At 36.5% G+C, this 23,849-nt stretch overlaps 1 protein-coding gene across 9 annotated transcripts in view; it reads left to right on the top strand.

Annotated features, from left to right (window-relative positions):
* The window catches only part of PMCA (plasma membrane calcium-transporting ATPase 3), a 1,183,542-nt gene that overhangs the window by 82,111 nt on the left and 1,077,582 nt on the right, over positions 1 to 23,849 (top strand). The window contains exon 1 of one of the 9 annotated variants that reach the window (XM_090387933.1): positions 1,202 to 1,323. The exons of 7 other annotated variants lie outside the window; for them this stretch is intronic. The gene's annotated coding sequence lies outside the window, so the exon portion shown is untranslated. Of the gene's footprint in view, positions 1 to 1,201; positions 1,324 to 23,849 lie in introns of those variants that run through there. One more of the 9 variants, XM_090387936.1, reaches the window with a different exon arrangement.

Raw genomic sequence — 23,849 nt, 5'->3', positions numbered from 1 at the left:
ATATGTGTGTGTGTGTGTGTGTGTGTGTGTGTGTCATTAAGTATAATTTATATATAAAAATATTTTGGTGGATTTTTTGCCCCTTAATTTAGGTTGGGATTATTAACTGATTAAGCCTGCTTGGAAATTCTCGTTTGACGTCAGTCACCAAAACTTTTATTGTAATTTTATTGATCCTGTTTAATTTTATTGAACTGATGTTCATATCATCCTGTATTAGTTCAAGCACAGTTTATCATGCATTGGATAAATTCATATGTTAAAAAGTTCCAATTAAATATTTATATCTTGTTTTAGATAACTTAAATAATCTCTCTAAAATTAAGCATAAAATCTCAGTTGCATCTAAACTTCACCTTTTATATGTTTCTTGACTGATTATAAGCATCACAAATTAAAAAAAATTAAAAAGCTTCTTTTCGGTGCTGCTTGTTCTACCCATCGTCCTATTGTAAATGTTTGAGGTTTGATTCCTGCCGCAGAATGGAAAAATTCAGTTAAGGTTGTTTTCATTGTAGGATTTAGTTAGCTTGTCATAGGAGAGGAAACTGGAGACTGGAGTTTTTCTTCCCACATAGCCTTATACACAATTTCCGACCCCAAAACATAACCTCACCTGGCCATAATTACCTCGATGCTTACCTTAAACAACCCAACTCTTGAAATTCATTGCGGGATTAAGATTCGCTTAACATTATGCAAATTTCTTAATATACATTTAGTGTATGTAAGTAAAAATTAATTGATAACGACCAACGATAATAATTTAGTAATACAATATGTATGAGCTAGTTCAAAATGCTTTAGACAAAAACAGCATATTATAATGATATAGAAAATCATTGTGTTTGTATACTATGGTTGTATATTTGGTGGATTTTCGACTGAGTTGTAAAGCGTCACATGTTCTGGGAATCCCAAGAAAAAAGTTCTGTATAAGAATTTTTAACATTTTACTGTTATTATATGTCATCACGTGTTTCGTGCGCGCATGCACACACAGAGAATATTTCCTCAGCGTTTTTGACTACTATGCATTCACATTGAGGGAGCATTATATGATGTTCAGTTTGCTCTCCAGGAAGCAAAAATTGTCCTTTGAAACAACAGAGACTTAGCCAGTTGCCTGACATTCGATTCTCCCCTGCAGCTCTCGAAATAGCAGCTGCCGGTGCACGTTGCATCTTCCTTTGGTTTTGTGAGACGTCAGCTGGAAGGGGTGTCCTGGAATGCAGTGGATTACGGAGGAAGATGCACGATGTCGGCGTCTACAACACACACTTTCTCTGTTTGAAACTGGAGAAGTTTGTTATAAAAAAGAAGGTAAGTAGAAGGATAATTTTTTTTTCCCTGTCGCTAGCATTTTTACATTTCGGTTGTTTTGCTTCCATTAGAGGTTTTTCAGTATCATGTGCTATTTTAGGTATTTGTAAGTGGAATATGTTCGTGAAACTTGACTTTAGCTTTATAGTGAGAGTAGGACAACAGACCATGCCATTTAAAAGTTAGCACACACTTGTATATTTACTATTTATCTGTCTTACTAGCATTTATTGAAAAATATTTTCATCGAGTAGATACTGAGTTCATTTTCGTATTTTTGTAATCATAAGGCTATATATATCAGGTTTGAATTTTTTTTTCACATTATTTTGACGTATTTACACTTGCATTTCGATCTTTGACCAACTTTGTTCCATTTATCGCTTGTGATGTATTGACCGAACAGTGTAGCGTTTCGAAGTCAATTTCTACACCCGTGGACCACGTAACTGAATTAAAAAAAAAAAAAAAAAAAAAAAACACTGTTACACCACATTATAGAGTTTTAAATGTTTATTGAAGTGAATCACGTCAATTTATACTTAATACTTTGGCGCCGATTCGTGGTTTAACTTAACCCCGTCATCAGGCCTATAGGGGAAGTTAAAACATGAAATAAATCAGATTAACAATTGTAGGATTACAACAGGATTGCATTATGGAGTTAAATGAATGAATTTTAATACAATATTGGCATTCAGTTTAGATAAATTATTTTAAATTAAAAGTGTAATAGTGTCTTTAATTTCTTTTAAATCATAGAGAGCATTTTTTGTAAAGAATTTAATTTATATTAATTTTATCTTAACTTAATGCCAATATTGTATTGAAATTCATTAAAATTCATTAATGTAACTTCATAATGTAACCCTGTTGTAACCTTACAATTCTTAATTTAATTTATTTCATATTTTAACTTCTTCTATATGCCTTATGGCGGAGTTCAGTTGAGTTTCAAAACTTTGCCAAAATATTAAGTGTAAATTGATGTGATTCACTTCGATAAACATTTAAAACTCTCTCACGTGGGTAACAATCTTTTTAATTTAATTTAAAGGTAAAGGTAAACTGCAGTCATCAGGTGGTTTTAACACGAATTTCTTAAATATTCTTATCAACTCAGTTTTGCAGTATGCATTCAAATTAGCATAAATGTGTTTTTGGAACTTGCGGGCATACGCCTCCTAAGTGATGAGAATATCAACTCTCTGTACATCAGGTAGGAAGAATACGTTATTGGGTTCTATTTTTTGTCTTTAGCTCAGAAAAGCATAAAACTTCCTTCCTATGTTGAGGTAATTCGAAACTATGCTTTTTCCACAAGGTTTGGAAGCACGGGGATATTTGTTCAATATATAGCAAATAAAAAGTTAGTATCTTTGAAATGATACACATAATTTCTAATTATTCAGCTGGTTGCGGCAAATTCCATCCCAAGTTTCAGGGTTAGTTCTGAATACTGCTTGAAGAATTGCGGGATTTCTATTTCTCCGATTTTAATGAAATTTGGATGGCTCGACAAATCTTTCTAAAGGAACTAAATATAAAATTTCATGAGCATCCGTCTATCTACTGGGAATTGAGTTATCGCATGCGGACGGACGGACAGACAGGCGATTAGATATGGTAAAGATAATAGGCGTTTGGCATATACTGTGTACTGTATATGCGAACACCGCGTAAAAACGTAGCTAGTTGCCTAATATGTGTTCCCCGCACGCGTAAGCGGTATTTTTTTGCTCCTGTGATTATTTGAAAGAGCGCGATTCATTAATAATTGTTTAGTTAGTGTTGCCAACTTTAATTTCAGTAAATCTGGACTTTCTTTGAAGCCAACCCCACGATTACTTTGTTAATTTTTCCATCGAAAGTTATTCACACGGAGAATATATTTTCCTCTCTTAAAATTTCCGGATAAACGTATAAACCAAAATCAAATTTTCTGATTCAAAGTCGTACCTCTGCCCCAGTTGTCTGGATCCGCCACTGTTATTGACTCACTTTACTCAAAAGAGTATTACTGTAAAAAATGGAATAGATGACGCACTTTTTTTTTTGGAAAAAAATAAAAAATTCTAACTTTGTTCAATAAACATTTGACAACAACGTTTTGACGTTTAATAAATTAATTTTCATATTATCCGAGTTTTATTTTTAAAAAATAATGACAAACTTATTCATTTTAAACTAAATGAAATCTTAAAAAGGCCCTCTAGTCGTTTATGTTCATATGAATTATATGAACTATATATGAATGTTCATATGAATTATATAAGATACAATAAATATTCGTATTCGTAGTTATTTTTTCCGCTTATGCTGTACATAATATATCGGGGAGAACAAAAGTGATCTATTTTAAATTCCAAAATAATGAACAATTACGCTTTCGTCTCCGAATTGTGACGGCGATTTTTCTTTCAAAACCATAGTCTTATTCTGTCTTATGAAAAACTCATCAAACTAGATAAAATGTTTATGTTTATTTTTATGTTTATTTTTATGTTTATTTTAAACAACACTTATGTTTATTTTTGAATAGTATTTCCTATTTCTTAATCCACTTGCATCTTAATATTCGAAGAGCGAATGAAATTTTGTAATAGTAACAGCTTTTTACTGCCATGAGAATGAGTTTATAATTATGATAGTGTAATGCAGGTCTAACTTTATGACTGACATGATTACTACACAGTCGTAGCTGTACGTAGGGATGCATTTCTACTTTCTGTCATAGTCATTCCCACTTTCGTAGTCATTTGCCCCCTTCTCCCACACTGGGTGACTAATCATAATATGGGCCACATGTCTTATGTCTGTATAACGTGATGTTCACTGTGCGATTTGCATGTTGCGTGAGCGGTAGAACCTAGAATAACTCTCGGGAAAAACCCTGTTTTCTCCGTCTCCGATTGAAGAGGTCTAAAGGATCTCTCTGGTCGCAGACCTCTCCAAACAAGTGGCAGACGGCGATGTGCTGCGAATACTAAGCTGTCATGGAGGGCAATAACTGTGTAGAAAATATAAATTTAAATTTATAAGTTGCAGAAAAATGAGGATAATATTAAGTATACTGGTAACAACATATTACCGTAGAATCTGATTTATTGGAAACAGGGATTTTCGAGTATCCGATTTTTTTTTTCGGATAATCGGATAATCGATTTCAGCACTCTATATATAAAAGGGAAATAGAAAAAATTAATGTGAGAAAATTTACATTAATTTTTTTATTTTTATTATTATTATTATTATCATGCATATGGTGCAAGGAAGCCTCAGGTTTATGCTGCACCAGCCAAAAAAAATTTTTCTGAATTACCCAGAGAGAGAGAGAGAGAGAGAGAGAGAGAGAGAGAGAGAGAATCGCCAAGAAAAAGAAGAATGATGATATCCAGCTCAGGACCCTGGGTGTGCCAAGCCCATACTCACCAGATGTGAATTTGCTTTTATTATTTACACATTACATACCGAAAATAATTGCCAGTGTTCTGCTGCTGCTGCTTGAAGGATGCTTTATTTTTTATTCTTTTTTTTTTTTCCTTTTTTCTTTTTTTGCTGCAAGATTCTCTATTTTCATCAAATATAAATTGTTGCCCATTCAATTTTTCTTCAAATTTGTTTGATCTAATAGCAATCTGAACGTTAAATGCTTTACTGGCTGTTGGTTTTGGTGGTGTCTATTCATCATCACGTTCCCTCTTCATTTTCAATTGCTGTGTGATTCGGATTAATTACTATTTGATGATGAAACCATTTCCTTATCTTTTAAAAAACTGTAACTTAGATCGTTACAAAAAAAAAAAAAAAAAGCCTGCTGTTAACACGCGTTCAATATTTATATGTAGTTCTATGCATTTTATTAAAATTTCCAAAGAATGTATTACGGAGTTCAAACTGTACACAGGACATTTCCGTTTACAGAAAGTTAAATTGAAGGAAATTGAAAGATAAAAGAAAATAAACAGATGAAGTTTTTTTTTTTTTTTTTTTTTTATGTGAACCCCAAACACGAGAGGTATTAGAACCTATAGTACTTAGTACCGTGCTTGGGTTGGAGGTTGAGAAGACGAAAGAAGATATTTGTTGACATTGGACTTGAACTTCTGTAGATTGTAATTTTCAGGAAATACGTATGAAGGAAGGTTGTTCCAGAAAACGGCAGTTGAATGAATAAATGAGGAAGATGAAAAGTTGGTTCTGTGGGTTTGAAGTTGGACAGTAAATGGATGTTGGCTGGTGGCGGCACGTGTTCGGACCGTTTTGAAAGAGAGAGCGGGAATTATAGAAGCCAATTCAGAAGAACAGTGCCCATGGAAATATCTGTAGAAGAGGCATGCAGCAGAAACAGTACGTCTATGAGAAAGCGAGTGGAGAGACTCTGTTAGAGATGAATCATTAATTAACCTAACTGCCCTCTTCTGAATGGAATCAAGAAGCCTGAGAGAGGTTTTGGGGGCACCACCCCAAATGTGGGAACAATATTCCATGGCAGGGCGGATTTGCGATTTATACAGAGTGAGCAGCTGTTTGGAAGAAAAGTAACGCTGAGAGCGAAAGAGAAAACCAAGTTTTTTAGATGCAGAGGAAGCAATATTTGTAATGTGCTTGTGCCAAGAGAGATTAGAAGTCAGGGTAATCCCCAAAAGAGATATATCCTTTTGCCTAGAAATTGGAGTGTCACTAAAGATAAGCATAGGAGCAGAAGAATCCTTTTTGCGAGATATAAGACAAGACTGAGTTTTAGAAGGGTTGAAATCAACTAAGTTGTCTTTGCCCCACTGGAGAATTACCTGAAGATCGGCATTTAAGGAATTGGTAGCAGATTTTCGAGAAGTTGAAGCTGATTGAGCAGGGCAAGGTTTCTCAAAATGGAAAGTTGAATGCAATGTGCTATCATCGGCAAAACTATGGATAGGATTTCCAGTCAATGGAAGAAGGTCATTGATATACAAGAGGAAAAGAGTGGGGGAAAGAACTGAACCTTGGGGGACACCGGCATTAGTGGAGAAGTTAGAAGACAGAGAGCCATCTACCATCACCCTCAGTGAGCGATCAGAGAGAAAACTGGATAACCAATTACTAAAAACAGTTGGCAAACCATAAGATGGAAGCTTGTTTAGAAGACCTTTATGCCAAACACGATCGAAAGCCTTTGAGATGTCAAGAGCAACTGCTTGTGTTTCACCGAACCTTTCCATTGAATTAGTCCATAAATGGGTAACATAAGCCAGAATATCACCAGTGGATCGACACCGACGGAATCCATACTGGCGATCGTTGATCAGACGGAAGGTTTCTAGGTAGTTTAAGAGTTGGCGGTTAATTGATTTCTCCATTACTTTAGAAAGAGTAGAAGTAATTGCAATGGGACGATAATTGGATGGGAGGGATTTGTCACCCTTTTTAGGAACTGGCTGGATATGAGCAAATTTCCAAGCAGAAGGAAAAACACCTTTGGAATAAGAAAGTGAAAAAAGGCGGCAAAGAATAGGAGTAAGTTCAGGAGCACAGATTTTGAGAACAAGTGGAGAAATACCATCAGGACCTGGAGCTTTCTTAGCATCAAGATTCATCAAAATCCTTCTGATATCCTTTTGACGGAAGACCACAGGAGGCATTGAATGGACCGTGTTGGGAATGGTGGGAGGTGTTTTACCAAGTTCATTAATACATGAGCTGGAAGAAAAATGGGATGCTAGCAGGTCAGCTTTATCCTTGGCTGAAGTGACAACAGAACCATCTGGTTTGTACAGAGGTGGAAGCAGAGATGGGCAAAAGTTGCGGCCAATAGCTTTGGCAAGAGACCAGAATGCTCGGCTACCATTAGGGCAAGAAGCAAGTTTTCTACTCTTAGCCTGTTCACACTCTAGTTTGGACTGATTAATAACTGCTTTACAATTGTTGCGAGCTTTGGTGTAGGCAGAAAATGAAACTGAAGAATTAGAAACAAGCCAATTACGATATGCAACATTCTTCTCTTGAACAGCCTTAGCACATTTATTGGAAAACCAAGGTTTAGATAAAGGACGAGATTTTAAAGTGGAGTGTGGGATAAAGGATTCCATTCCTGCAAGAATAATTTCACTGACACGATCTGAGCAAACGTTGACATCAGGAGTTTTGAAACAGTAATCTGACCAAGGAAAAGAAGAAAAGAAGTCTCGCAGGTCATCCCATTTTGCATTCTTGTAATGCCAAACAACACGAGGTTGGGAATAGCCATGAGATAAAGGTTCCATTGGAGAAGAGACAATCACCAAGTTGTGATCTGAAGTGCCTAAAGGACCTCTCACTTCGACCGTGTACTTAGAAGGGTTGTTTGTGAGAAAAAGATCAAGCGTATTGGCTGTATGATTCGGATTGTCCGGTATTCTTGTAGGTAAATGAACAATCTGTGCTAGGTCATTAGTAATTGCAAAAGCCTCAGCATCTCGACCTGCTGGGTCGGTGTGACTAGAAAACGGAAGCCAGCTGGAGTTGTGAACATTAAAATCACCAAGGAAAATTACCTCACTGTTAGGAAAGTTGGACTGGAGAAAGTCAAGTTGCAACGAGAGGAAGTCAAAGAGCTCCAAGTGATTAGTGGAGTTGGGAGAACGGTAGAGACAACAGATGAATTTGACACAATGAGGTAGAGAGATTTTAAGTCAGAGAAGATCAAAGAGAGGAGATTCCAAATTGCCAAGTCTCTGACAGGGAATATCAGAACGGACATATGCACAAGTACCACCTTTGAGGCGAAAGGAATCATACAGCGAATAATTTGGGCATCTGAGATGAACAGTAGTTGAATCAACCGATAACTGAGATTCTGTCAGAAAAAGTACATGGGGTTTGGCAGACTGCAAGTGGAAATGGACATCGTTGAGATTAGAATTGAGACCACGTATATTTGTGAAATGAATTAGGAAATCTTCTCTATTGGCGAAGCGTTACTTACTCGAAGTATAATTGGATAGTAATCCGGTTATATATAAAATTGTTGTGAAGGTATTCACAATATGAGATGTAATGAAACGATGTCATTATAATAACTTCAGTTAGTTTAAAGAGTTTAAAGAGTGTTTAAAGAATGAGGCTTATTAAAATTATGAAAATTTAAAAAAAATTTAAATTATTTTCAAAATTAAAATTATGAAGTATGATTGTCTGACAAGGAACGCCAAACAGGCTGGGTGGATTGTCCATGCCATTTCTGTATAGCACCAATCACATCGATGTTATTTATAAATAAATATTTTTGCGGAAAAATGTCTGCTAACTGACTTATTTTGCAGTAGCGATTTCTAGGATTTTTTTGTATGTTTTTTTACTGTGAAGTTTTTATTCACATTATTGGTATCATACAAAAGTGACATGGATGAAATGTATTCTTCTTTGCTGCATTCATAATGCTTATGTAAGTGTAATTGATTTTATTATAATCACATGATAGTCTTGTTTTCTACACATAAATGACACTTTGAGTGGAATTAGGGGTGGGGGGAGAAATAAACAAGAAAAATCTTCGAAATTTTTTTTCGGTTAATCGAAATTTCGAATAACTAGTATTCTTATCCTAAATGATTACTGTGTTAAAGGAAAATTTATAATTGATTAAAATGAAGTTTATACTATAATAATATACCGTAATACGTATAATAATAATTATATTGTAAACAATATAATTATTATTACACCTCTGTTTTATGCAATATATAATATGTGGTATAATTCATACATTATATAAATATTTTGAGTAGTGTTTGCGTTGAATCACTGAAGAAAATAATTCATAACGAAAATCCTAACGTTGCGACTGGTCGGATTATATATATTATTAAAATGCAGGATGGCTATATGTCAGTTTACCGAGAAGAGATGCAATTTACTGAAAAGTAAATTAGTGAAAACAGTTTGAACAGGTTGCTTAAATATCACAAATAGCATCGTATAATTTTAATATTAATATTAATAAGAAAATTTATGTAAAGATTTAAATTATACAAATTATTTCTTGATAAAAGGACATATGTCTGTCTCAGGATAAACAGGTAAAGTGAAAAAAGTAAGGGTTCTAAATTTTTATGTTGCATTTCCCCATCCCCAGGAGTGGAGCACAAATTCAATCAAGGATATCGCCTCCTGCGAAGATCAAAGTTCGATTAAAGACTTCACATTCCTTGAAATCTAAATAATAAGTCTCCCTAATCTTAATAATTTACTTATTTATTTACCAACATATAAGTTTGTACAAATGCATCATGTCTATATGCATTAAACTAACTGAAGTTATTATAATGACATCGTTTCATTACATCTCATATTGTGAATACCTTCACAACAATTTTATATATAACCGGATTACTATCCAATTATACTTCGAGTAAGTAACGCTTCGCCAATAGAGAAGACTGTTGTTACTTATTCTTAGTGGATACTACAACCTAGACGGCCGTTTCAGGGCTATTTGGCCCTTCATCGGGCGGTGGATAGTCCTGAAACGGCCGTCTGTGTAGTGGTATGTACTGAGAATAAGTAACAACAGTCTCCTCTATTGGAGAAGCGTTATTTATTCGAACTATAACGGGATGGGCAACTCGTTGTGAAGTATTCACAATACGAGATGAAATAAAACGATGCCAACGATGCCACTCTAATAATTTCGGTTGATTTACTCGGTATAGACATGATGCATTTGCACTAACTTATATGTCTGTAAATTTTCCCGCAGTCTGAAACTTTAGCCCTGACTTTTTATTATTTCCCATCAGTATTCTTTTCTCCTGTGAAAATAGCATATTGAGAACGTAGAGAAGTGCCTTCCCTTCGGATTGTGTCCGATTCAGGAATAAAAGAAGAATAAAAGAATATAGAGATTTTGTGTGTGTGTGTGTGTGTGTGTGTGTGTGTCGCCACACTTTGGTCGATTGGTCGAATTACTCACACTCGGGCGTGGTGCGGTGTGGACTGCATAGGTTTTTTCTCCCTCTTACAGCAAAGTTTTCGCTTTTTTACACAAACCGACCAAAGAAAACCCGCTATTATACAAATGCGGAGTATACTCGTACTTCTGTCTCATGGCCTTGGCAGCCGTGATGGGGTTGGATTGGAAACAATACACATACCTTGCATAATTATGTAAAATTGCATAAGAACTCATTGCGTAATGTAATAAAACAGCTATGGAACCGCAGTAAAAACATCTGAATCTGCGATATAATAAATCGAGAGAATACCGACTTCAAATTAACCAGTGAACATCATATACAAACATATCGCAAGAATTATTCTGCAATAAAATTAATAAATCTTCATCATAAAACTCTCATAATAAAAAGTTTTAAATAAACGATTTTATTTTAAAAATAAAATATGATAAACCTTAAATGGCATTATTAAATAATATTTAATAAACCAATTGAGGATCCGTGGCTTCTTTATCATTTAAGTTAGTCTCTGTTTAAACGTACGTTAATTCTGAAATTAACGTAAGTTTAAAAATGAAAAGTCTGAAAAAAAATCTTTAAATTCTTCCTTGAAATTGAATGAGAATGTTTGCGTTCTTCACTTCCTTCCGGCCCAGTTTGGGAGATGAATGGGTCAAAAGTTTGTGTACAAATAATCTACAGCGTTTCTTGGTATGTAGAATTAAAAGAAGAATATCAATTATCAGCGATAAATAAACGAAACTTTGTATTATTTTTCGTGTGTGTGGGTGTGCAAGAATTTAAAGAAGAAATGTGCAAGCAAATGCAACAGAGATTTTATTTAATGAAAAATAATTCCGCATATAATTATTGGCTTTTTATATCACGTGTGGTCGATGTCCGTGGTATTCTGTAACTTAATTTAAAAATATATATTTTACTGGAAGGTAGAAATTTCTAAACTAAACATTTCTTTTTATAAATAGTGATATCACCTGTTTATCATTTGTTTAGGCAGGAGTATTCTCTAAATATATAGAATTCGATGTTGATTGAGATGGTCTGAATGTAATGTACGTGAAAAGTACTTTACAATGAGATATTCTTAAAAAAATTTTAAACTATATTGCCGCAGAGATAAGATTGTATGTAGAACTTCTAGAATAGCACTTTACATTGGTTAAAATATGAAATGCAGTACAGTACATGAAATGGTCTGAATGTTGAAATACTTGGATGTCCTCCAGTAAAAAGGCCAATGAAATGTACGAAGATAGATGGACTGTTATGGATGTGTAATGAGAAGTCTCAACCGAATAGCAATCGCTCGAGTAGGGTGCCCACTGTTAGAAGGCTGAAAGGATGTGTCATCACTTTAAAGACAGATAACTGACGTAATTGAGGATAGGTGTATCTCAGCATTACGTAACTAAGATGTTAACTGTGCACTTTAAATGAAATAGGGAAGGCTTTGTGATACCGATTCAGTAGTTTGTTTCAGTTTGTTGGCGTTATGACTGCAGACGTATGTACATGTGTGTGCGTGTGCGTGCGTGCGTGTGTGTGTGTGTGTGTGTGTGTGTGTGATTTTCATGTTGTACTGGCTGAAAATTCTGAAATAACGCAAAAGAAAGAATCCTGCTTTCTCTGCCTCAGATTGGCTGCCTACAACCCCTTATGAAGAGTCCTCTAAAAATTTCTCCGGTATCCGACGGGTTCAAACCCTGACCTTTATAAACGTGTGACATAAGGAGAAACCCACTGCACACTGACGGTGAACTCGCTGAGCTGTTTCTTAACTGGAAAATTTATTCACATGCCACTAGAGATGTATTAAGTCTATGTTTGTCATGTATTTCTTTGATTCAGAAACTTGATAAAAAAATAAAATAAAATAAATAATTTTTGGTTTATAAACGTTTACATTGAAAGTGGTTTTGATTTATCACAATATTTATGAAAAAACAAGTTAGTTATTGTACATAGTACGTTATATTTCATACATGTTACAAAATAGTAATAATTCATGATATGATATAACAATTTAAAAAAAAAAAAAACGCTCAAAAAGCCATGACTTCTGTGCACGAACCGAAAACATTTTGTGTCTGCGCATCCGTCGTATTGACCATTCATTCCTCCAATCAGCTCACAGAAACATGTAATATCCAGTGCTTCAGCTACAATATACGGTACATGAATAGCCTATGTGATATGCCGGCAAAAAAGAAATAGTAATTACCGGAAGGCTGTTCCAGGAAACAGAAATAGAAGTGATAAATGAGGAAATAAAAAAGCTTAGTTCTGTGTGTTTGGAGTTGAATAATAAATTGGTGCTAACTACTTTCGGCACGCGTTGGGACTGGTTTGGAAGAGAGTGGAGGAGTTATAGATGCCAGTTCAAAAGAACAGTAATGGAAATATCTACAGAAAAGGCAGCAGGAGAAACTGAAGGTATATGAGACATAGAGAGGAGCGACTTTGTAAGAGATTGGTCATTAATTAACCTCACTATCCACTTTTGAATAGAGTCCAGAAGCTTGAGAGAGAGAGAGAGAGAGAGAGAGAGAGAGAGAGAGAGAGAGAGAGAGAGAGAGAGAGAGAGAGAGAAAGAGAGAGAAAGAGAGTTGTTGTTGTTGTTGTTGTTATTTGGTTTTTAGGAGCATTAGCAACTAAGGCCATATTGCTCCGTGAGAAAGAGAGAGAGAGAGAGAGAGAGAGAGAGAGAGAGAGAGAGAGAGAGAGAGAGAGAGAGAGAGAGAGAGAGAGAGAGAGAGAGAGATTTTCCGGGCATCACCACCACAAATGTAGGAATAATGTTGCATGGTAGGGCGGATTTACAATTTGTACAGTGTACTTGTTTAGAAGAAAAGTAACGCCAAGGGCGAGAAAAAATAAGTTATGTTCTGCAGAGGAAGCAATATTTGTGGTGTAAATATGCCACCAGAGATTAGAAGTCAGGGTAGTCCCTAATAGGGATAAGTAATCTTCCTACAAATATCATCCAGGATGCAGGAGCAGTAGACTGTTTTTATTTGCGAGAAATAAAATAAAAATATTAGAAGGATTGAAGTTAACTAAGCTTTCTTTGTCACATTTGAGAATTGTCTGCAAATCGGCATTTAAGAAATTGGTGGTATATTTCCAGAAGTTAACTCTGCAGGAAAAGTTTTCTCAAACTGAAAGGTGGAATGTAGTGTGCTATCATCATTAAATCTATGGGTAGAATTCCTAGTGAGTGGAAGGTCATTAATATATAAGAGGAAAAGAGTGGCAGAACGTATTGGAAGACAGAGCGCAGTCTGTCATCATCCCCAATGAGTGTTCCACAAAAAAAATTAGCTGCTCAATTAAAAAAAAAGAAAAAGAAAACACAGTGGGCAGGCCATAAGATGGAGCTTTTTTAAGACCTTTTTGCCAAAAACGGTTAAAAGCTTTAGAAATGTCAAGAGCAATTGGTTCAGTTTCATTAAAATTTCCCATGGAATTTGTCCAAAGATGAGTAACATAAGCCAATATAACACCAGTGGATCGACACCTAAATAAAAATAAAAATATTGATGATCATTAATCAGATAGAAGGTTTCGAGATAGTTTAAAGGTGGCGGCTGGTAGATTTCTTCGTGGTTTAGAAAGAGTAGAGTAAGTGCAATGGGACGAATTGAAGGTAAGGATTTGTCGCCCTTTTGAGGAGCTGGTTGGATATGAGCAAGTTTCAAAACAGAAAGGAAAACACCGGGGGAATAAAGTAGTATGGGTTTTGAGATGTAATTGTAAGAAGGATCATTAATTAACCTGACTGTGTTTTTCTTTTTTTTGTATAAAATTTAGTAGTTTAAGCTAGCAGTTCGATGGAAACCGTTGTGGAATATTTCATGTTGTTCCGCATCTGGTTAGGTACAGAATGGAATATTGTTCCCAGATGTGGCATATTTGGCATTTGGGTATACGTGAATGTTAACTAATATTGCAAATTAAAATATTTGAAAATTGTGTATTTTTCTGTATTATCATTTGTTTCGTAATTTTATTCAATTTTGACTACGAATGATCCCTCCTCCATGGTAAGTTTGTGATTTCTCTAGGAACAATAGAATCACATTATCTAAAATTTTCTTTATTTATTGCAATGTTTTGTGTTGTGATTGCTTCAATGTCACTAAAGTATATTTTCCCTCCTTCAACAATTTGTGCCGCATTCCACTATTAAATACGCGGAAAATTACTCTCATATTTCAATCTGTTAATCATTCCTTTCAGCCAGACATTTTCCTTGTTTGACTTATCTTTTACGTTTGCTATTAAAATTAAATATGTAAGATGTGTACTTTGCCCAATTTATTACTGCAGAAACTTAGAGAACAGTTGCAGTAGAGCATCCGCTAATCTGAACCAACAAATCAGAGAGATGGCAGATGTCAACACACATGTGTGTTCTGTACAAACTAGTTATTTTTTCATCACGTAAAGCATTTTAGCAGAGTTAACTTATAACTACTCAGAAGATTGGAGTTGACTTGTTTAGCAGTATCACGTGTCAAAACCCAAATGTGAAATGACTTTATTCTTAGGAATGGGTTTTTACCAACGGCGCGTAACTTTTTTTAAATATTGCCTCATAGGTCGTGTATGGAGCCAGTGCAGTTATACTGCAATTTATTTATGGCATCGGGAAAAGTGTTTGTTCTTTTGAAGATATTGCGTGAGATTTGTAAACAAGAGTAATTTTTTCTTCTTGGGAACTTCGCTTATAAAAAATGCATTCGGTACCGTGAAAAAAGAATACATAAGTTATATCTCTTTCAGTTCATTAAAATGCGGCGAAGACTCGCTGTGCTGTAATTTGCTTTAATTGTGACCAAGCGAACTATATCTCGTTGAACCACGAAGAGGCTGTTGTTGAGGTCGAGAGTAAGATACATAAAAAAATCCTAGTCGATGCCAAACAATTAGGGAAAAAAATGTATATTAGGGTTACCCGAGAATAATCTCGTCCGCCCATAATTTGCGTTGGTTCTCTGGTCAGGTTACTTTTTTAATGGTTAAAAAACTCGAGTTGCCGGCAGAAAAAAACTTTACTGTCCTCGCCTGAAACCGATTAACTCAGTCACAGAGCTGGGGGGGGGAAGAAAAGAAAGCCCGTAAAAAGTTCTTCGCGACGGGAATCGAAGCTGGGCCTTTTGCACTGGCGTGGAGTGGACAGTGATAATAGCCACTGTGCAAGGACTGACCAAATGGAAAATAAAATTTGAAAAAGACAACTGAGACTGTCTTGGTCAACAATAGGCCCGAAGTATATCAATGCACACGCGTTTTGGTTGACCGTGGGGTTGCCACAGGTCGGCAGAGACTACCTAATACAATAAATAAATTTTAAAAAAGACGATATATACTGCTAAATACGGTTAACGATTGCATAAATGACTGCTAAATACGGTTAACGATTGCATTCATTGTCGAAATTGTAAACTTCTCTGACCTAGTGATCGTTCTGGTGCATAAATAAGATTTTTTTTTCTAATTTTAAGAAAAGAAAATAGACTCCGTTATATGCTGAATAGCCACTTTATTAGGTATGCCTGCCCTTTACATGAAATGGAGCGCTCCTTCAGTTACAGCATCGTGTGGTTGTACCATATGATACAAAGCAGGTGGGCAGATACTAAGGGACGTTATATGTGTCAACTCAGTGCGAGAATGAGTTAAACTAAGACTTAAGTGACTTTGAAAGCGGCATGATGGTCGGCAGCAGACACGCCGGTTTGAGTATCTCAGAAACTGTGACCTTGCTGAGTCTTCACTTATGGCTATATCTACAGTGTATAAAGATTGGCCTAATAACGAAAAAATGCATCTGGCCAAACGCGATCCAGGGTTTCGAAACAGCTAATTGATGCAAGACGCCAAAGGAGACTTATAAGACTTGGGCAGAAGGCTACAGTCAATCAAATAATAACCAGGTACAACAATGTTAACCAAAGAGACATTTCAGAACGCACAACGTGTTGCTTGTCATGAATGGGGTATCACAGCCGACGCCCGAACCGTGTTACCCTACTGTAAACAAAAAAAAAAAAAACAAAGACGGTACGGTTACAGTAGGCTCGGGAACACCAACAACAGACATTGGAGGAAGGAAAAAACGTTATGTGGCCTGACGAATCTCGATTCCTGTTGTTTCACACTGATGGGAGGACGGAAATATAGTGAAAACAGCATGGGTTTTTGGAGCCATCCTGCCAGTTGTGAATAATATAGTCTAACCAGGAATCAAGTTTATGATATATTAACCAGAATTTAATGAGTTAATTTTTACAAAAAAAAAAAAAAAAAAAGAAAGGAATTGATGCGTTTAAGTAAATGACTAACTGAGTAAATGATATCGTTTTGCTTATGCAGAACGATAACAGTTGAACGAGTAGTGTAATGAATAAAAGAGTTTCATATTTGTTATTTTATTATTACCGTATACATGATCAATCCATATATCGGCATGTTTTTTGTTACCACTGCTTAATTCTTTTAACAGAAAAATTGGACGACGTGATAATAAGTTTTGTTTAATAAGTAATAAGTTTTTAATAAACTTATTGATTAAAGTAAGTTTATTTTAATGAACTTACTAATTAAATACGAGTAAACTAACCCCCGAACAATAAACTGGAATGTGTTATTTCTGACCTTTGTAACCAACCTCCACAGCATTCTACAACCCAATTGAATCACAAATAAGTCGATCACAGAATCTTCCAGATCGGCCGTATTTAGCAGTCAGGGCCTTGAACCCCGGTCTACTCAAAGAGCGTGTGCTACTGCACTCCCGCTCCTGACCACTCGGCTACGAGGCCGTTTTCTGGCATGCTTCTGGCTAAAGTAAAATGGTTACTTTGTATTGTAGAAGTATATTAAATATGTATTATATTATCTGTATTGTAGAAGTATATTAAATATTAAATATGCAGTCATAATAGTAACTTTTAACATTTATAACACGTATTGCCAAATATCTTTGAATGCAATCGATTTTTCAAAACATTTATTACTAAATGAAATGATTACATGGTAGTACTTGAAATCTTACCTGGCAGTATGCCTGGTTAAATCATCTTTTTTTAAAATTTTATATATAATTAATTTGCCTTTTCTTTATTTATGATTTTTTTTTTTTGTTTAATTTTGAGTTTTGTAGCCAATTTACGTTCAGAATCATTACCAAAGAATGAAAAGCATTTCTAAAGTAGATAGAGCAATGTTCGTAAACATAAATTATATATAAACTTGGCAAGGTTTCAGAACGGAAACAAAGAAGTATTATGGAAAACATCAGACTGGCTGCATTTTTCTTCTTTGCTGTAATTAAACTGTGCATGACTGACTGTTATTTAATCGTCAGTAACTAAACTTAAGGCAGAAATGTAAGAGATTTGAAAATGAACTAGCAAAAAGCATACGTGGTGAAATAACATTTGCTAATAAATGATAAAAATATTAGTTATTTGGATAGTATAACTATAGTATAAGTAAAAATATTAGTTATTTGGATAGTATAACTATAGTATAAGTAAAAATATTAGTTATTTGGATAGTATAACTATAGTATAAGTAAAAATATTAGTTATTTGGATAGACACATCAAGAAGTAAAATTAGCGAAACCTAAAATAATTGGCGCTCGTCACACTGTTTGGGAAAGGCCTGAGTACGATTTCCGTCACGGACTGAGGCTCAGAAGTAATTCCCATGGGGACAGGAGGAATTTTTATGCAGGTTTTGCACGCCGTGGCCGAGTTAATTGGTTGCGGGTGGTGGTTGCAGGGTTTCCTCTTCGCGAAACAGGGAAATCGAATATAGAATACACGCAGATTGCTCATGGTGATGCAGGATATGGGGCTTCACAATGGATCGAGTTCAACGGTATGAACATATACAGACGCTGTTCATGACGAAGATTGAGTTCATAACTTATGCGACAATGTAATGACATTATTCTGTGGGTTTTGTTGTGTGACTGTGTGTAGACCTAATGGTAGCTCCTTCAGCTACAATAGTGATTATATCCGAGGAGCAGCTCGTGGAGCTGGTGGGACTTTATTGGACTCTATGATCTGGGTCTCTACGATCGGGGGGAGCTTAGAGGGGAACAGGTATCCTGTGTGTTATCAGACACTCAGCCTAAAACACTGATGGATCCAATATATCTCTATTACAGAAGATTTAGGAGAAGTCCGGTTGGCCTGCCTCCCTAATATCCACTCATGCACACCTTCTCGATGGTAAGCCCTGTTACGTCACTTAGGTGGCAACGAACGTGTAGAGTGGTTCTCTTCAAGACGCCTGGTCAGCGTGAAGAGGAAAAGACCAACCCCTCCAGCATATGACAGCACAACAATACAAATGGCCCTCAGTCCCCGGCAGCTTTCACTCTCCATCTTACGGCAGCGAGAGGATCAGAGTGGAAGCAGAGGGTGTTAAGAATCTCTGGGTACGACCAGGCTGCCATGCACGGAAACTGAACTTGGCCTGTTATAACGTACGATCACTCATCGGTGAAGACAGGATATTAGAACTGGAAAAGGAATTAGAAAATGTGAATTGGAATATCATCGGTTTGGCTGAAACAAGAATCACTTATAAGTTTATCAAGTGGAAATCTGCTATACACCAATGGAAACAGTGAAAGGAGTGAAGGTGGAGTTGGCTTTCTGGTCCATAAAGATTTTTAAAACAACATTTTGGAATTCAAAAGTACATCACCAAGGGTGTCAAGACTAATACTCAAGATTTCTAAGAGGTACAAGCGAAATATTATAATGATTTATCCACCAACATCGAGCCATGATGATGAAGAGGTTGAACAAATGTACACCGAAATTGAGAGTCTTCTAGATGAGCAGAAATCCCACTACACTATTATTATGGGGGACTTCAATGCTAAGGTTGGAAAAAGGCAAAACAGCGCAGAAAGAGGAACTATAGGAAATTTTGGAATTGGTGAAATAAATAAAAGAGGTGAAAGACTTGTGGAATTTTCAGAATCTCAAGGACTGTCAGTAATGAACACTTTTTTCAAGAAAAGGGTGAACAGAAAGTGGACATGGAAGAGTCCAAATGGATTAACAACTAATGAAATCGACTTCATCCTCACTAACAGAAGATATATTGTGAATGATGTTACCGTCCTGAATAAGGTAAATGTTGGAAGTGATCACAGAATGGTAAGATGTACACTTGATATAGATGTAGGAAAGGAAAGGAAAAAACTGACTCGAGTAAATAATACAAAGGTCTTTGAGATAACAGAGGAGGAGAAAAAAGCAGTATGTACTGGAACTTAAGAACAAGTTTGAGCTTTTGCAGACTGCTCAGGACCAAGATATCGACGAGGAATATTACAACTTTCTGAAAGTGATAAAGCCCAAGAAACCTATAGGGAAACAGAAATCCAAAGAAGAAAAAAATAGTCAAGAAACACTTGTCATGATGAACCGAAGACGACAAATGAAGAGCAAGAAAAACACTGACAGGGAGAAAATTGAGTATACTGAGTTATGCAAAGCCATTAGAAAGAGACTCAGAGAGGACATAAGAAGATTTAACACAAGAAAAGTAGAACAAGCATTAAGGGAAAACAAAGGATTTAAATCAGCAGCCATGAGCAGTAATACAGAAAGACAAATGATACTGAAACTGAAGAATAGCGATGGTGTACTTATACACAGCAGAGAAGGCATAATTCAAATAGCAGAAGGCTACTATAGAGAATTATACAAGGAGAGGGAATGATACCAGCAGTGGGGAAGTTGGATTGCAAAGTAGCAACACATACGACATACCCGATATTCTTCCTGATGAGGTAGAACATGCATTGAAGAAAAAGAAGAATCGGAAAGCCCCGGGGGAAGATGAAGCTACTGTTGAATTGTTAAAATTGGGAGGAAGAGACATAACACAAAAACTGGCAAGGCTCCTCACAAAGTGCATTAGAAAAGGTGTGATGCCTAAGCAGTGGAATAATGCAATCATAGTTTTGCTGCATAAGAAAGGAGATAAATCAGAAATTGGAAATTATAGACCAATTAGCTTGTTATCCCACATCTACAAGTTGTTCACAAGGGTCATTACTAACAGATTAGAAAGAATACTTGATGAGAATCAACCGAACGAGCAAGCTGGCTTTAGGACAGCATTCTCAACTATGGATCACCTTCACGTAATATCACAGCTAATGGAGAAAGCAAATGAATATAAAACACCATTATGCCTGGCATTTGTGGATTATGAAAAGGCATTTGACTCCATACAGCATAAGGCAATGTTTCGGGCACTGGAAAGACAAGGCATAGATACCTCATATATTATGATTTTGAAAAAAATATACGAGAGTGCTACCTCCTTTATTAGACTAGACAAAGACAGTAGGAAATTTAAAATCGAGAAAGGAGTTCGACAAGGAGACACAATATCTCCAAAGCTGTTTACTGCTGCCCTGGAGGAAGCTTCAGAAGATTAGACTGGTCGCAGAAAGGAGTCAATGTGAACGGAGAGTTCTAAACCATTTACGATTTGCAGATGACATTGTGGTCATAAGCCACGATCCCAAAGAATTAGAGCAAAATCTTAATCAGTTATGCACAGTTAGTAAGGATTTTGGACTAAAGATGAATATGGCTAATTCAAAAGTAATGATGAACAAGTATGCCACGGAAAGGGAAATACTGATTGAAGGAGCAGTAATTGAAAAGGTGAAGTCATATACTTATCTGGGACAAGTTATTAGCTGTAATAATGATAAATGGCTGGAAGTCAAGAGAAGAATAAATTTTGGATGGATAGCATTCAGGAAATATAGTCACATACTGAAGAGCAATATCCCAGTCTGTCTGAAACGTAAAATAATGAATCAATGTATGTATACTCCCCACCATGACTTATGGAAGTGAAACTTGGGCACTCACCAAAAGAATGGAAGAGAAGCTGAGAACTACACAGCGAAGAATGGAACGAATTATATTGGGAATCAGACTGTTAGATAAGAAGTGAAACATATGGATTAGGCAGCAAACTCAAGTAAAGGACATTCTTATCAAAACTAAAGAACTAAAATGGTCTTGGGCAGAACACATAGCTCGAAGAGATGATGACAGATGGACTAAGAAAATAACAGAATGGTACCCAAGAGGAGCTAGAAGAAAACCTGGAAGACAAAGGCGGAGATGGATAGATGAAATTCATGAGTTTTTGAGTAATAAATGGATGGCCAGTGCTCAAAACAGAAGGAACTGGAAAGTTGCTGGAGAGGCCTTCATCCTGCAGTGGATTGAAAATGGCTGATGATGATCTAGGTAACACATTCCAGTCAGAAACCTTTTTTTTTTTTTTTAACTGGTGTTTATTTGAATGATTCTGTGTACACACGTTGGGGTTGCCACAGGTCGGCAGAGGCCACCTAATACAATAAATAAATTTTAAAAAAAAAGACGATATATACTGGCATCTCATGCCTTAATTGCCCCTGCATGTTCTAGTAGCCCAACTCTGGACATTTTAAATACCCGCCGCTAGTTAGGAGGTGACCGTTAAGATTTCACTAGTGTCCGAAAACTTTCAAATGAATTTGATAATGGAGCGCAAGAGTTGAGAGCCGCACCAGCATCTTCAGATGTTCATAGGTCGCACACTTATGTGCGCACAGCGTGCATTAATGTGGAATTATTAGTATTAGTAATGGCCGCATGGTGCAAGAAAGCCTATGGCTTATGCTGCACCAGCCAAAAAAAAAAACTAATTATTAATAAAAGAAAAGGAAATTAAACCTATCATCCTATGCGTTTCCCTCAGCAGAAGGTACTATCTAGATGTCCTTTGAATTTCCCCAAACTGTCAGCCTCTACCACCCATGTAGGCAACTTATTCCAGTAATTTATAACTCGCTGGCTAAAATAAAACTTCCTGCAGTCCAATTTTGGTTTTTGGTTTTTTTTTTTTTTTTTTTAAGGAGCATTAGCAACTAAGGCTATGTTGCTCCGGGTTATGCGGTGGTTATTCCCTGACCTTTCCGCATCCTCCGTATTTGGTGGTGACGGGCTCGAACCCCGGTTTAATCAAGAAGCGTGTGCTACGCACTGCTGCTCCTTCCCACCTGGCTACGGAGGCGCCTGCAGTCCAATCTAAATATCTCTCCCCCGTAGTTTGAATTTATGTCCCCTAGTTCTAGCATAATTTATAATCTTGAAATTAAGGCTCTGAGAGGCACCATTTTACTGATGCCTCTCAGAGCCTTAAACACCTCAATCAAATCTCCTCTAAGGTCTCTAGTTTCCAAACTCTGCAACCTACATATTCGAAGTCTTTCTTCATAAGGACGCCCTTTTGCCGATCTCACCAGGCGTGTTACCCGTCTCTGTACCCTTTCAAGAAGCTCGATGTCTTTCTTTAGGTGCGGTCTTTATACTTGAACACAGTATTCCAAGTGTGGTGGCGCCTCCGTAGCCAGGTGGGAAGGAGCAGCAGTGCGTAACACACGCTTCTTGATTAGACCGGGGTTCAAGCCCGTCACCACCAAATACGGAGGATGCGGAAAGGTCAGGGAATGAGCACCGCATATTCCCGGAGCAATATGGCCTTAGTTGCTAATGCTCCTAAAAACCAAAAATAACAATAACCAAGTGTGGTCTAACAAAAGCCTTATACATGTATAATGGGATTATCACGTCCCTATCTCTACTTGCAAAAGTTCGATAGATCATCGATAGGACGCCATGGGTCTTCCTTGCAACCTGTTTACAATGCTCAGAGAATTTCATGTCTGACCGTATCATAACACCCAAGTCCCTTTCGTCCAGTACTGGGTTTAGTTGAACTCCACCAAGTGAATAAGCTATTTTGGGATTACTGTTTCCCAGGTGTAATACCTTACACTTTGTTGGATTAAAGCATAGCTGCCATTTTTCTGACCATTCCTGAAGTCTATCTAGGTCTCTCTGAAGAAGCTCAGCTTGACAGTGATCATTAACTACTCTACCAATTTTAACATCATCTGCAAATTTAGACATTACGCCCTCTATCCCTTCATCAGTGTCGTTTATGAAAATTAAAAATAACAGTGGTCCTAATACTGATCCTTGGGGAACCCCGCTTCTTACATCAACCGAATCTGAGGAATAGCCATCTATCACAACCCTCTGCCTCCTGCCCTGAAGCCATCCAGCTTTCCATCTAAGGATTTTCCCAGTGATTCCAACCTGTTCCAGCTTATAAAACAACCGCTCATGTGGGACTGAGTCAAAAGCTTTGCTGAAATCTAAATAAACAATGTCGAAATTATTCCTTAAATCTAGCTCATGAGCGACTTTTTCAAAATAACGAACCAGATTTGTTAAACACAGTTTTCCCTTTACAAAACCATGCTGAGTGTCCTTGAGAATTTCAATTTTATCCACATGATCCTGAATTCCACCCTTGATCATGGCCTCCATGATTTTCCGTACCACTGAAGTCAGACTGACAGGTCGATAATTTCCCGCTTCACTCTTAGAACCACCCTTATGTATGGGAGATACGTTGGCACTTTTCCAATCCAACGGAATTTCCCCAGAGTCTAGTGATGCTCGCATAA

The sequence above is a fragment of the Mastigoproctus giganteus genome, chromosome 13 (assembly GCF_048544385.1).
Source record: "Mastigoproctus giganteus isolate SK-2022 chromosome 13, ASM4854438v1, whole genome shotgun sequence".
Classification (NCBI taxonomy): Eukaryota; Metazoa; Arthropoda; class Arachnida; order Uropygi; family Thelyphonidae; genus Mastigoproctus; species Mastigoproctus giganteus.
Note: the sequence above shows the minus strand (reverse complement) of the source record. Positions and strands in the feature narration are given on the sequence as shown.